This window comes from Eschrichtius robustus, chromosome 1 (genome assembly GCF_028021215.1).
Source record: "Eschrichtius robustus isolate mEscRob2 chromosome 1, mEscRob2.pri, whole genome shotgun sequence".
Taxonomy (NCBI): domain Eukaryota; kingdom Metazoa; phylum Chordata; class Mammalia; order Artiodactyla; family Eschrichtiidae; genus Eschrichtius; species Eschrichtius robustus.
This window is the reverse complement of record NC_090824.1, coordinates 50,726,519-50,742,568: the sequence shown is the minus strand read 5'-3', so window position 1 is coordinate 50,742,568 and position 16,050 is coordinate 50,726,519.

Below are 16,050 nucleotides of genomic sequence, written 5' to 3'. Positions count from 1 at the left end.
CCAGGCGCTGAATGGCAGTCTGTTATTATTAAGAAAGGTTGCAAAGATACCAGCTCTGCCAAGTGTTTGCATATATAAATTTCCAGAAATCCGAGATGACAGACGATCTGTTGTGCGCCTGAAGATAAAAGCACCTCGTTCACTATAACCAGGAGATAAGCAGCACAGAACATGAGTAATGCTAATCCCTCACTAGTCTTTCTGCCTTCATAATTGGGTTGCTGTTGTGTCCAAGACAAGAGGTGGGATTAATTTCCTATAAAACATAAATAACAATTTTTCTGTAATGCCTTCCTCAACTCTGACATACACACACATACAAGACTCAACTCTCCTATTCAAAGAATCTAGAATCTCTTCTCTTGCCCAGTATGGAATCCTCACCCTGCTAAGGCTCCAGTCATTTTAAAAGGTCTTCAGACGCACTGGAGCCACAACAGCATGTACAGCTTTATTTGCACGTGGGATTTCAATTCACCTTTTCATCCTTCACTCTCACAAATCCCTCAAGCAGCAAACTCTGGGACTGTGTTGTTGGCAGAGCCCTATGACTGACTCACGCTTTCCGAGGAATTCTATTCTTTGGTTTGTAAAGTATTTATTTTGTAGTTCCTTTTCATAAATGTTCTTCCTCAAGCAACTTTTTGTTAATTACCACACTGGTTGAGTGACTGAATTCAGCATTTCATTAGAATCCCTCAGTAACAATAATTAGTTTGAGCATTCACCCATAGATATTGCATGCCTGCAAAAGGGCAGGGAAAGGGAAATGTTTTTAAGACAAATTCATTTGTTTTCCTTCACTTCCCCATTTAAAATGAACTACAGCCCCCCCAGCCAAAATAGAAATAAAACGCACTACTTTAATTCCTTCAATCAGAAAATATCTGTTGAGTACCTCCTTATGGGTTAAATACTCTGCTAAGTCTTGGGGAAAGCAAAGGTTATAACTCAGTTCATACATCAAATCAGTGGTTATCAACTGAGTACAGTTTTGCCCCCCAGAATATTTAGCAATGTCTAGAGACATTTTGGGTTGTCACAGCAGTGGAGGTGGTGGGAATTGCTACTGGCATCTACAGTGCACATGAGAGTCACCACACAAAGATTTATCCAGCTGCAAGTATCAGTAGTACCGAGGTTGAGAAACCCTGCCCTAAATGGGAAATGTGGCTACATAATAATTTGAAATACTAACTTATTTTTGTCCCTGACTTTTCCCTTTTCCTTCCACTGCAGTCAAATAGGTACAGTCAGCCCTATGCTCCTTGCCTCAGGGCAAGTAGGCGCACAGCCAGGAAACAGAAGCTTACAAGGCTTTGCGACTTTTATAGGAAGAAAATCTGAGAGCAAACACAGAGTTTCTTGCAAAATTTTGAAAGAGGAAGGATTTCCCCAAGATTAGAAAGACGTGCTTCTGGATTAGGGGGAGAGAGAAGAGAAGGAGAGGGTTGATGTGTCTCAAGAACAGAGGGAACCTAAGCCTTGCTTACTGGCAACACTCCTAGGGATCCAGAAAGACAGGAGTGGTTCATGGGTTGCATCTGGATCTTAGGTAGCCCTGCTGAAGATTCCCATACCCCAAGCATGGCCAAAGAGGTCACGTCCACAGGGATGATGGTCATCTGAACAAAACCCACTACCCCTGGGCTTGGGGCCCTATAATAACTGTAGCACAATCCTAGGGATGCATCTGAGGAGAGGGGGCTCCAAGAAAGGATTAAATTGTTTGGGTTTTTTACTTATCCAGCAGCATAGAGGCTTAGAGACAGAATTATTATAGACGTAAAATCCGTTAAATTTCTTGAACACCTGCATTTATGAACTAAAGAAGTTTAACTCTACTTTGGGAAACAGAACTCCCACAGGGAAAACAGGAATTGATTAGAAAATCTTCTGTGGTGACAATCCCCTCAATCTCCTAGACACACAACAAACATTTATTTTGTGCTCACGTTTTAAGTCAACTCCTGCAGCATCACATGTTTTCTCATTCTAGGACTCAAGCAACTCCTGTGTGCAACAAACCAGTCTTGTGGCAGTGGGGATGAGAGAGAGAGCTAGCAGAAACACAATTTCTCTAAGGAGAACATGGTACCTGTCACGTGTTCACATTCCATTGGCCAAAGCAAGTCACGTGATCAAGCCCAACAGCAATGAGGTAGAGATGGATAACCCTCTTACAGGGAAGGGAGAATAAACTGTACACAATACTAATAATTACCACAAAGAGCAAACATCAGAAAATATAACTGTGGGCTGATTTGAGAGACTGTGGAAATCCTGAGAAGGTGAGAGAAGATGGTCAAAACAGGCGCCAGGGACTGTGTGGACACTGAGATGGGAATAAAGGCAAGAAACAGACCTCGTTTGATGTCCTACTATGTGCCCGGAGCTAAACAACTCCATTTCTCACTTTGCTTCAGTTAATCCAACCATCCTGTGAGGAAACAAACACACTACCTTGCCCATGATCACTCACGTTGCAGATGATTAAATATCTGGTTCTAAAATCCACACTCTTTCCAACACATGGCATAAATGAGGAAAACTTAAGACCATTAAAAGGAAGAGGGACTAGTATTGCAGGCAAAAGAAAAGCTAAGAACATAGTCACAGACACAGGATTTTCACTTTCACATCACAGTTAAAAATCTGCCTTGATCAGGACAGCAGGTTGAGTTAGAGAGTTGTAAGAACCAAAGATTAGCCGGAGATCAGGTCATGGAGGGACTTGAGAGCCCAGAAGAGTAATAAGAGGAGAAATGATAGATTTGGGGTCAAGACATCTTGCCATTAATAGCTAGATGAACTTGGGCAAGTGCCTACAGGCTCTGGAGTTCAGCTCACTCTTTTATGAAATGGAAAGGTGTAGGGACAGATGATTTCTAAATTCCCTTAGGGAGCCAATGTGTAGAGGTCTAATAGATTTTAGGGAAAGGTCATTAACTCAACCTCTTTATTGTCCCTTCCCAGTTCACCAGGCAGCAAGAGTTGCTGGGAAGGAAGCGAGATGCACCAGACTCACAAAGCCCTGACTCTGAGAATAGGGAAAGTGGCCACATTTGTCCATTTTAGCAGGCCAAAAATTTTGACTTTCTCTAAGAAACCACTGTCACCGATGTGAAGAATGAGGTGCTTAAGAGAGGTCAATGTGACAGGGAGATGCTACACAGAATGGAGAATGGGGCTGGCATCAGAAAAGGCCACTGGAGGGATCTGGCAGCCGTTTTGGTAAGAAGGCTTGGAAGGGGAAAGCAGTGGGAACAGAGAGGAAGGGGCATTTAGGAGACGTTTCTAAGGTAACAATGGAAATGTACAGGTCTCGGAGTGTTAACTGGGGTGTGAAGTCTAAACGGGGTTCTCTTCTGAAATGGATTCTGGAAATCATTTGTGAGTGACTCAAATCCTGCCCCTTTCACCTTCTCAGGGTAAAAACCATTCTGTGCTTTTTTAACAAGTCAAACAAATCAGAACTTGGGCCACTTTAAAGCGCTCTAATACCACACAGATGGGAGCTGTTACTCCAGTAATTTGGCTAAGTATATTTTAGGTCCAATTGTAAAGGGCCCATTATTTACAGCAGCACCGGCAGTGCCAGGCGCCCTGGGGTTGTGCATTGAATATGAAATGATAGTGATTACCTACTAAAAGTTTTAAATGCGAGCTCCACAGATTTGTCTCCTGGCTCAACAGGGGGGAAAAATGACTTTTCTACAGGAAAATACATAAAATACGTACTTCCTAGCCACACCAGCTGAAACACGACACATTTCCAAAATCTTAGGCGACTTTTCATTCCATAAAGTTTAAATGTCAGAGTGAGGACATAGGGGATTCTAATCTAATTACCACCTTGGATATTTACCCAATCTGGAAGGCAGACAGCAGATGAAATCTAAACATTCTGGGAGGAGGAGAAAGGAGAGTGCCAGGCCTCTCAGTAGAGATATATAAATCAGACAACACTCAAAAATCCATTTTAACCAGAAATTTGAGCTAAAAGTTTACCAGAAATGGGAAGAGGAAGAAAAAAACCTATTCCCAGGGTCAGCGCTCAGCCATGGTCAGCACTCAGCAAAGGTTTGTCCTCTCCTCCAAAGCTTGTGGTCTCACAGAAGGACAGACACCTTCAGGAAACTTTCCACCAGTTTAGCTCACAACAGTTGGTCTGTCAGGACTTAGGGTTCGGAGGGATACAAGTGAAAAGAAAAAGATGATCTTATCCCTAAAGAGTGAGAACAGAGAAGAAGTGGCATTGAAGAGGTATTTCCAAGATCTTTGAAGAATTAAACTTCACAATTATTAAATAACCATACAAGAGAAAAATCCACCCAGTTCTGTAGACAAGAGCTGTGCTGAGAACAACATAGGCTGGGAATCTCCTGAAGCCCTGGTCCGGGACTGCTGCCAATGGTCTGGGCCTCAGTTTCTTTACATTTCATCATTGCGCCCGGCACTCTGTGCCAGGCACTGTGGCAGGAATGGGAAACCGTGATATGGCCCCGAGTCTAGCAGAGGAGACAGTACTAAGGGTATAAAGTACATGACCAGCAGAAAGAACCAACGGACTCAGTAGCTGCTCAGGCCTCTGGCAGTTCCAACATCCTCCAGAGCCTCCAAACTCAGAGAAGGACCCAGTCAGTATGGGCAGAAATGGAAAAGGAGGGATTCGTCCAGAGGTGAGACTTGAGTTGTGCCCTTGAGAAACAGGTAAGATTTGAAAACAGCATAGGGTGAGGGCGAGGCAATGAAAGCAGAAGTGAAAGAAGAAGTAATTACAGAAATCACCTTGTTAGAAATTGTATCCATGTAGGGGAGTAAAAAGAGATAAATTTGAGTCCGATTAAGGAAAACCTTAAAAGCTAGATCAAGAAGTTTGGTGCTTTTCCTATGAGAAACCAATAGAAGTTTTGGGGGGTTTCTTTGTTTTGATTTTTGTTTTTTGAAGAGGGATCATAGAATCTGATGAAAACAATGTATTGCAAGGACTGAGCCTATTAATAATGTTAAACGCAGGATGGATTGAAGCAATAGGGACCAGAGCAAGGAGATGAAGCAGAAGGTTATTGCAACCCTGGCCCTTGAGCCGGGGGTGTGGAGGTGACACTGACCGGAAGCCACAGTCCTCTGCCAAGATGAGACAGGTTTTAAACAGAGGAGTGGACAAGCCCTGGCAAGTGACCACAATTACAGGGCAAACAACAGAAGATCCAAAGTGACCCAGAGATCTTAAGGCTGAGTGAGTTGGGTATTAATAGGGTTATTTACAGAAAGAAAAAAGCTGGGAAGGGACATGTGCATATGGACAGGTGACAAGCTCATCCAGAGTAATGCCAGGCTTGAACTTTAGACATACAGGGAAGAATGGGCTTGCAGCTGGTATCTATCTATTGCACCTCTTTATGTTTACAACCATCTATGAATCATAAAATGCCTTAGCTCAGCTAAAAGACAAACTGCTGCATTTTTAGCTGTGTATTTCAATTAAACTTCAGCCTGGTAATTTACAGTCACACTGTATCCTCGCTCTAGTTAATTGTGGGGACTGTACAAGGTCACTCTTGCCAAGAGAGAGAGTCAGTGACAGTACATACTTCCTTGTTTTCATCACAATTCTGTACCTACACAAAGATAGACACAGACAAGGAGATTGAATGCGTAATTGTAATGCCTTCCCCCCAAAACAAAGAAAAATTCGTTTACCCAAAGCAGGTAACACAATTATCATCATAGTGACACCCCTGGAAGGAGAGACTGGATGACAGCATACTGAAGTAAATTCCTGAAACACACCCAGTCTCAGGGAATAAACAGTAGAAATGGCAAGAATTTAGTCTTTTCAGAGAAAAGACACAAAAGACAGCATTCCCAATAAACAAAGGAGAGGAAGGAGACAAACTGGCAAAAGAAAGAAAACCCAGTGGCAAGAGCTGTTCCTTGAACAGTCACTATTGAGAATCAGAATTTTTCTGAGGACTCTGGGAAAAATTAAGAAATAAAACAAGCATGAGTCAGATAAGACCCTTTGGGAGGCAAACATTTAAAATAGAATGTGAACACTTTCAAATCTCAGACTACACTAGAAATGATCAAAGGCACTTTCCCCAAGTACAGACCACTTTGTTTAACCTATTTAATGTATTTTTGCAAGCTAAAGAATAGATTTACAGTTGAGCTCTCAGTGTAAATATTTGGAGATCTTTTAAAGGGTTAGCACACTAAAGTATTAGAAGTATTGGCTTAATTTCTTAATTCTTTTCTAATGAGAATTTTTAAGACCGCCCCTCTTTTAAATTTGCATAAATGATTTATACCTTCTTGAAACCAAACAAAATGGGTGTGCCACTGACTTTGAGAGAAGTTACAACTTTTATTTTTAATTCCTTCTGGAGGTGGGCTATCTAATATAAGGCACCTTCCAGTTTGATCCTTGCTATATCCATACCCAACCCTAGGCACAGACTGCTTCTAGACTAAACTGTTCAGCATCAGAAAGACTAGCATCTCTCCTGGAGTTCCAGCATCCTCTGGGATTTATCACTCCCCATTTCTCAATTTACACAGGCTTTCATACGTGAAAATATTCTCACACTCAAAGATAAAAATATTATTAAAGTTTTAGATAACCTGGAGATCATCCAGTGATGATTTTCTTCAAGGAAAAAGAAAAGGTGAAAATGCAAATACTCAGAAGAGAAAACACATTCACACAGCTACTTTGAGTGTCCCATGAACCAGAATGTCACCTGGCTATTTATCATATTCCAGAAAATGGAAGTTCCCCATTAATGAAAAACGGCAACCTTCCCAGGTCAGGCGGTTTAACAATTGGGGTCTCTCTACTCCACTAAAAGTCTTGCAGCATGGAAAACTCTCTCTGATGGGTTCCAGTGCTCCCCCAAAAAAGGAAACTCACTTGCTCAAATCTGATAAAATTCTAACCTGATCAACTGTCAAACCTAAAAATACTCATTCCAGTAGGACAGAACTATAATAGCACTTGTCTTATTCCAACTGCCAGCAAACTCAGATGCCTATGCATGGATCCATGCTTAGTGATTAAGCAAAAACCACACGAAAATAATCAAAAACAAAAATATATAAATCATAATGGTTTTCTTATTTTTCAGTGGCTTTCTACATTTTCAGCAAAAAAATAATTCTTAGCAACATAGATTCAAGCAGACTCAAGTCTGATGTCTTCACATCAAGATCCAGATGGAGATGACTCTAACCCACCTTTTTGCCAGCTCATGTTTAAGTTCAGCATGGAATCATTGTCTGTGGGACAGACCGCTAATTGTCTCACAATATCCATTCCCCTCTCTACCTCTTATTGTAACAGAGCGTCAAAGTTTTAGGTAGGCACATGGCTACCCAGCATAAGTAATACAGTTCCTTCTTGGTCATGTGACTAATTTCTGACCAATAGGATGGAAACAAAGTGATGTGTACCTGCAGCTTCACCCAGAATCCAATGTGAGTGCGACAGTGGTCCCAACTCAGGCATCTTGAAATCAGCAATATCAGTAGTGGTGTTTGCACTCTTCAGTGATTGGCTACATAGTGCTGAGTCTGGTTCTCTATCCCTCCCAGAATTCTGTGAGCTGTTGGATATCCTTTCCTACTTAAATGAGCTAGAGTTGGTTTACATTGCTTACAACTTGATAACTCTGACTGAGACTCAGATGTGAATAAACATGTGAGGTCCCTGCCCTTGTAGAGTCCTCAAAGTCCAGACATTACGTTGCTCTCTTTAGCACCTTCCTGCCAATGTGGAATCCGTCTGTAAAATGAGATTAAAGTCGTGGAACATTTCTTTAACAAACACATCAGAACATATATATTCAAGAAATGTATGAATCTTAGGCCCCCTCCAAGTGGCAAATCTTGTTCATAGCACACTTATTATTTATTTATTTAAAGAGTGGTACTACCACACTTTAAAACTTATAGGAATTGCTTGAGAATCACCTTGTGCCTGACATTTATTCTATTTGTTTTCTGAAAATGTGTATTTAAAAATTTAAATATTACGAAATGAAAAATTATCCCTTTCCCGACCTTTGCTTTGGTTTCCTAGTTCCCCTCCCTAGAATTAGTGTGCTACCTGTTTCTTCAAATCCCTCCAGAGATAATACAAATAGAGAGAAATATATATATATAGATTCTTGTAAGCTTATAAGTCAATATATTTACATCCTTTTTAACAAAGCTGATGGTACACTCTTCTGCGCCTAGTTTTTTTAACATAATATCTCGGAGATTGTTCCCTATCAGCACATATAATTCTGCCTCATTCTTACTAATGATGGAATAGTATTCTAATTTATGGGTGCTCCACAATTACTTAACCTGTCTCCTGTTGTTGTATATTTGTTTCCTCTAATCTTTTCCTGTTGTCATAAATAATTTGTACAAGATTCTTTCCGTGCTTTCATGAGTGTATCTATCAGATACAGTCTAAGAAGTGTAATTGCTAGGTCAAAGGTTAAGTTCATTTATAATTGATGAGTATTTCCAAAGTGCCCTCCAAAGAGACTGTGTAAATTGTTACACTCTTAATGCATGAGAGTGTCTGGTCCCTCTCTTCTCCCCCACTCCACCCCTTTTTTAACTCTCTTTGGTGATGGTAAATTTCCATCTTTTGAGAATAGGTTTAACTTCTGAAAACTGCCCCCAAGTCATTCAAAGCCAACCCTGATAAATAAAAGCACAATCTTCTTAGGTAACACCATTCTGAGTACAAGATGAGCTGTGACTCTAAAATAATTAAATGTGTTTTCTTGTTTGGTTTGTAAAGTGATTCTGAAGTTAGCTCCAAAAGGAGGTCCAAACATATTCTGGGCAACAGTAGTGTCATTCAAATAAGTGCATTGCCTCCCAAAGGGATTCTGTTGAAGGGATACTGCTTGACAAAGTCCAGTAAAAGGTAGAAGATCTGGTGTATCAATTCAACAATGCTTATTGCATCATAGTCACACGACATGTGAAATGTAAAGATCAAGTCATGAGGCTTCTTGGTGTCTGGTTTATGCAAGTCAGCATCATTACTTTATAGCCAGTTTTTTATCTTTTATCCTTATGAATCCTCACAACTTCCTTGGGTTGAAGGTAGCTAAGTGGTATTTTATCTCTGCCGAACCTAAGAATTCCAGAGAATCTCAGTGACTTACTCACAATAACACTCACATAAAATTCCACAGAACACAGTGTGTCACCAGGGAAATCCTGGAAAGTAATCAGTTTGCTTTTCTGTTGACCTAAGAAACCCTTGGGTTCCATTATGATTCCAAGGGTCATTGATAGAAAGGACCCTCAGAATCATAATTCTGAGAATTATGCATATGTTAATAGCATTACAATTAACTAAAATTCCTCCAAATAGAGGGTGAAGATAAGTAAAACTTAGACATACAACTAGTAGCGTTCAAGTGATGTTTAACAATTACTCTCAGTTCCTGAGAGGGAAAAATCTCTCTTTGTGGCATTTGCCAATATCCGTGGTGTAAATGTTCCTACCATGGCTGATTTCAAACTACCTACATAACACCAACTGGCTCACAAAATTCCTGAAAATTTAACAGTAGACACCACTGCATGGCAACCTTAGTATTTTCTAATTTTTATAGCGTGAAATTTTTACCTGAAATTTCAAATCCTTCAGGGCGTCAATACACTACACCTCTGACTTTTGTACTACTGTGGATTACTGTGTTCTTAGTTCATATATTTCTGAACTCAAACTTTGCTTTAAGTTTCATTACCCTCAATGTACTGTGCTTCAAAGCATGTAAATTCAATTTTCATAAAAATATATTTTTTACATAGGTTGATATGTGAGTCTATGAATGCTCACTTGTTCAGCACTTCCTTTCTAACTTTTTCTCTATCTCATAAATATGAAATGGGAAGAGAGCAGGAAGCATGTACAAGACCATTTTTCTATATTTACATAATGAAAAAGTTACAAATAACGTGAACAAAGGAGTCAAAAGGGAATTCAATACATAGCAATTCAGGACATCTTGATAGATGGAACATTTTGCAAGGAATCTGCTTAAATGGCTGTTGAGACAACACATTGCTCTTGAAAAGATAATTCTCCTAAAAGCCACAAAAGTGTTCAAAGATGATTTAACATGCTCATCCGCTCAGTCTGTACATGTGTATATGCGTTTGTGCAAGGTGTATCACAAAATAAAACTCTATGTGGACTTCCTGTAACATCCTTCAAAGTAATCGCCATAACAGATGTACACATTCAGTCATGCTGACATTGCCCAAAATGTTTCCGGAACTGCCTTCAGGACATGTATAAATCACAAAGGGAAATTAAGTCCATACATGTCTTTATAATCACACCTTAGTTAGACGAAAAACTAGAACCATCCCACCATACAACTTGATGATCAACCTTATTCAACAGACTCAACTCCAAGTGACCTGTAGACATTTCCAAAGATCAAGTCCACCCTCAAAGGATTAAGATTTGTCAACATTCAAAAGAAGCTTCAAAAATATTCTGAGCAGTAGCTGCTTCACTGAAATAATTGTGTGACCTTTCAAGGTGATGATTAAAAGGACACAGTCCTTGTTTAGATGTATATACTCTGGCACATTTTTTTTTAAATCTCATTACGTTATGGGAGGTCATATCACATAGTGGTCAAAAACACACATCTGGGAGTCATTTGTGGTCTGTCTCCAACATTTCCCAGCCATGTGAACTTGGACAAGTTATTTACTCTCTCCATGCCTCACTTTCCTTACTATCATCTACAAAATAAAAGTGATAATATACTCCTCGTGGTATTGTCTTGAGATTGACACAAGGATAATATGTGTAAGATCCTTAGCTCTATGCCTCTAATGTGATACCTACTCAATCAATGGTAACTATTTTTTCTTTTTATCTTTATTATCAGTTACATCTCACATAGTCCTGCATGTCCTTTTTTACAGATGACTTTCTTTATACTTTTATCTCATCTGATAGAAATCTAGAGGCACTACCACACTTTTACTTTATTGAGAGGGCTAAACTGGGCACATTGGAGTCCCTCGAGCTAGAAAGAAGAGACGCCACGGTAATAATTACTATTCATATATGGTAGAAAAGTAGGGAGAAATTATACCTAGACAGCAAAACCATATTCCTGGGAAGAAATTATGATTCAAATGGAAGCCTAATGTAATATAATCAACTCTATTCTTAGCTGAAAATGTAGTAGTGGTTACATTAAACAGAAGTTTCATATGGGAAAAATAAGCAGTTTCATTATTCTTAATCTCTTCATCGTTACACACCATCCTAAGCCCTAATCTCTTGCCCCTGTTCATGTAACATTACGAGCCCTGTGGGAACTCCAAGTCCCCACACTCCGTGCCCAACAATGAAGAAAGTCCCGGAAGAGTCACCACATAGAGAAGAACAGGAATGGAGCTGAACCAGGCATGCCCCAGGGACAAATTCTCCATCCAGCACACCAAGGGGAGTCAATAGCATCTTCAGGGAATTGTGTTACTCACCAAGACACCTTCAGATCAGGGGCAAGAGGAAGACAACTCAAAGAAGCAAAGAGAGATGTCAGCTCTCCTCACCTTACTTTCAAGCTAGCTTTGCCTCCTTTCTTTAACATAGCCTTCTTGGGGGTCCTTTAATATTTGCCAAAAACTCACAAAGTGTTAAGCGTGGCCCAGAACCTATAGGGAACATTCTCTTCCCACTAAGAAATATTTCTAGACATTAACTTCTGGGAAATGATAAGGTGCATACATTGCAAATATAAAGGGTTATATAAATACTTAACAATCGAAGCATTTCTAATACTCTGCCCAACAAAAGCCATTACCTCTGTCTTTATGACAGAAGGTTTAATGTCACTGAATCTTGCTGAAGTGTAATATTCACTTGAACACTAAGGTCCAATTTTATAGTGGCAATTTTTTATCCCAAATCATAGGCACAACCCAATCCAATTCAAGTATTCTGATACCACATCTTCCATGAAATAGCTTTTCTTCAGCCATGCTTACTTTCCAGCTCACTGCCTTCCTACATCCCCAGAGTCCGGCCTAGCGCTCGACGCAGAGTACTTACACAATAAATTATGGGTGGAGAGATGATCACTTCAAAATGATAATGTGGCTCCTTAGGAAAGGTGCCCCAAACAAGTGAAAGAATAGTAATAACTACCATATGTGTCAGGTGCTTTAGGTATGTTATCTCTAATCTTCACCACCACCTTGCAAGGCAGATGAAATTATTATCCACTTTACACACAGGAAGCTGAGACTTAGAGCAGCAGATCATTAGCTATCTTGCCCAAGAACTCAGAATTATTAAATGGCAAAGGTGGGATATAAACACAGTCTGTCCGTCTCTAGAATTAGAACTCTTAACCACTTTGGTAAATTGCCTCTAACCTGGGAAGTCCCCTCAAAGAAATCTCTCACCTACCATGTAACAGCCACCAATTTCCTCCTCTCCTGACAGGATCACTATGATGCTGCCTCTTCTTGTTGCCAAGAATACAATCAAAGCTTCCAATGCCACCCAATTATGACACCCTCATCTGCTTCCTCTCCGTTTGCAGAGGTGAGCAGGTGTAGCCCAAGGCTTGGTCTTCACATATATTCTGGGCTCCCAGAGACTTGGAGAGGAAAGTACCCTCCATTTCTCCTCCTGCTGTTCCCTTAAGTGCTGTAGGGCTAAGCCAAGCAACCATGAGCCTTGTGAAGAGGACCATGCTGTATTCAACCTCGCTCTTCTTGTCTTATACCAAACTCACTCTCCCCAGGACATCTTTCAGTCCTTCATGAGAACAGCCTCCTGGAGCATGTGAGGATCTACAACAGAATCACATTTTATAGAGACTTGGGTTCTAAAATCAGGCAGCCATAAAAAAAGAACGAAATAATGTCATTTGCAGCAACATAGATGGACCTAGAGATTATCATACTGAGTGAAGTAAGTCAGAAAGAGAAACACAAATACCATATGATATCACTTGTATATGGAATCTAATATATGATACAAATGAACGTATTTATAAGACAAAAACAGACTCAGAGACACAGAAAACAAAATTATGTTTACCAAAGGAAAAAGGGGGTAGTGGAGGGATAAATTAGGAGCTTGGAATTAGCAGATACAAACTACCATATATAAAATAGATAAACCACAAGGACCGATTGTATAGCACAGGAAACTGCATTCAATATCCTGTAATAAACCATAAGGGAAAAGAATATGAAAAAGAATATATATATGTATGTATATATATATATATAACTGAATTACTTTGCTGTACACCAGAAACTAACACAACACTGTAAATCAACTATATTTCAATAAGAAAATTAAATAAATAAATAAATAAAATCGGGGGTACAGCAAAATAAAATAGATAAAATTACCCTTAAAATCATACATAATAAATGTAAATAACTATAATATATAAATCATATCTAAATTAATTCTATATATGTTACCCTTAAAATCACCCACAAAATACCCTGTTTGTGATTTTGTGTATTCAATTCTGTAGTCAGAATTCTTACACAGATTTAATTTTGAGAACTACTAAGCTAGAAGGAAAGTCTAGATACAGATGCCTACATATTCCAATCATTCTGCCCATCAGAATCAGGAAATGTTCCTGGCTGCTTGGAGGGTACACTCGTCTTTTTAAGGTATAATACCTTTATAACACGTTAAAAGATGTGTTTGCTGTTATGACATTCTACTCTAGGGTAGGTTCTGAAGACAGAGAGTAGGTTGGGTCTTTGAGTAGCAGCAGTGTGACCCAATTACCTGCCCAGAGAGAACAAAGAAATCCAGGGATAAATACAGCTCAATTTCTCAAACTGAGATCCCTGTTATATAAGGAAAGGTGAGAAAGCAGCTCAGGAGAAAATTAACCCCTGGCTACTTGCCTCTGTCTTGCATGGCTGTGTCTGTTTCCTTTCTCTCCTTATTTTTTTTCATTCTTTTCTCTATGTGTAGTTTCCTTCCATAACTATTTCTTGGACACATTTATAAAGTGGTTAGTCCTGGGCTCAGTTACTACATAAATCTCCAAATTTCCCTAGACATTTTCTTTTCCGTGGAAGTTTCCTACTTGTTTCCTTCTCTGTTTCCTCATAGCCAGCCAGAGCTTTTTTTTTTTAAGACTATTTTTATTGCAACATCTTTAATATTTATTTATTTATTTGGTTGAGCTGGGTCTTAGTTGCGGCATGTGAACTCTCAGTTGCGGCATGCACGTGGGATCTAGTTCCCTGACCAGGGATCGAACCCAGGCCCCCTGCACTGGGAGCGCAGAGTCTTAACCACTGCACCACCAGGGAAGTCCCCCAGTCCCAACTTCAAGGAGAGGCACCACACTTTGGTCTTCTGACACTTTGCCCCATTTTCAAATTCACATCTCCCAGCGCCTTTTATTGACCAAGGTGTGACTGTGGCAGAGATGCCATCTGGTTAAATTCTGAATTGTGTATGAAAAGGAGAAAGTCTGAGGATGAGCCAGCACAGCCAACAAATCTGGAAAAACATGATGTGTCTGCAGCTCAAGGCTCACAGGTGTCCCCACAGCATAACATGAGGCAGCTGGCCCTGCACCTCTATCCGTAAGTAAGATGATGTCCAATCTGTTGCTTTCGTTTTCTGAGTAATTCTCAAAAGTTTTAGGAAATGTTCACGATAGTCCTTTTTATAAGAAAAATCACTTTTGGAGGAACACAAAAGGAGACCAACATAAACTGGTAAAGAGCCAACACAAAAATAGAGCAAACGTCTTCCCAAGATGAATAGGGAAGCCAGAAACTCTCAGGCTGGAAGTTAACTTGGTCAGGAAGTCAAAGTCTTGAAAAAGGAAAAGCTGTAAAGCTTTGATTAAAATTCCCATTGCTGGTTATATTTATATGCCTATTCAGGTGCTCATAAAGGAAGGGCATTTTTATGAAGAACACTGTAGGTCACTTTGAATACATTTCCCTGTACTTTTCTTTGCTCCGTCCTCCATCTTTTTATAATGATATAAATTAAAGGCCAGAGGCATCAGGTGATAATGATAGATTTTCTCTGCTATTTGGCTTGTGCCACAACAAACCTTAATATTATTTTAGCGATGTGAGTTATTTGGCCTAGAAGGATCAGCCTGTTCAATACAGGCAGAGGTAGTGCTGAAGAATTATCTGGCTTGGCCTGAGGCAATCAATAGATTGACAAACTAGCCTTTTTTAAGTCCAAGACCTATTTTATAGGAATATTAAGCTTGCAGTATTCATACAACAAAGGGACCTGAAGCCTGCACAAAAGGTTTCACAGCTGAAAGCATTCACAGGACACTTTTATATCTTTAAAGAGGTTCCAGTACACTCAGAACCAGCCCAAGGCAGGAGGCAGGGAGCAGTAAGTAGACACAGCCATTTATCTGAAATAACTATGGACAGGTTTAAAAATACACAAACACAGCCTTGCATATCTAGGTAGGAAAAAAAAAGGTACTTTGTTTGAATTATCCTGTGGCTGCAGCGACTTCAAACAACGCTCCTATAGCTATTTTAAAAACATGATGTGAGAAGCAACATAAGTGAGTAAAAGATGAAAACATGATAATGGAGAGGAGCAATATTGGTGCCCTTTCCCCAGGTCTCATGCAGAGTCTTCATTGCCCAGCCCATATGTCCCTGTGTCCGAAGGTGGAAAAGTATTTTAAGTTCAAAGGAAGTTTGCCCTGAGACTGCATAGACCCTCCTGACAAATCATCCTATTATGTGACTCCGGCTGGCTGCAGATGGATTGGAAGGGCAGTGTCAGAGGAAGAGATGTCTGGGATGCAGATTTGTAGGGGTTTCAGCCTACTCAGAAAGATGCTGCCATTAGCCTCATGATCAGTCACTGGGAAATGCTTGAATGCATTTCCCCCACCAAAAGCTAATATGGAATATCAGCCTCTTCAGTCATCAAAGTCTACAGGGGGCCTTGCACTGAAAAAATGAGCTGCTTTCTCAAGGAAAAAACAAAAATTCCTCCAGTGG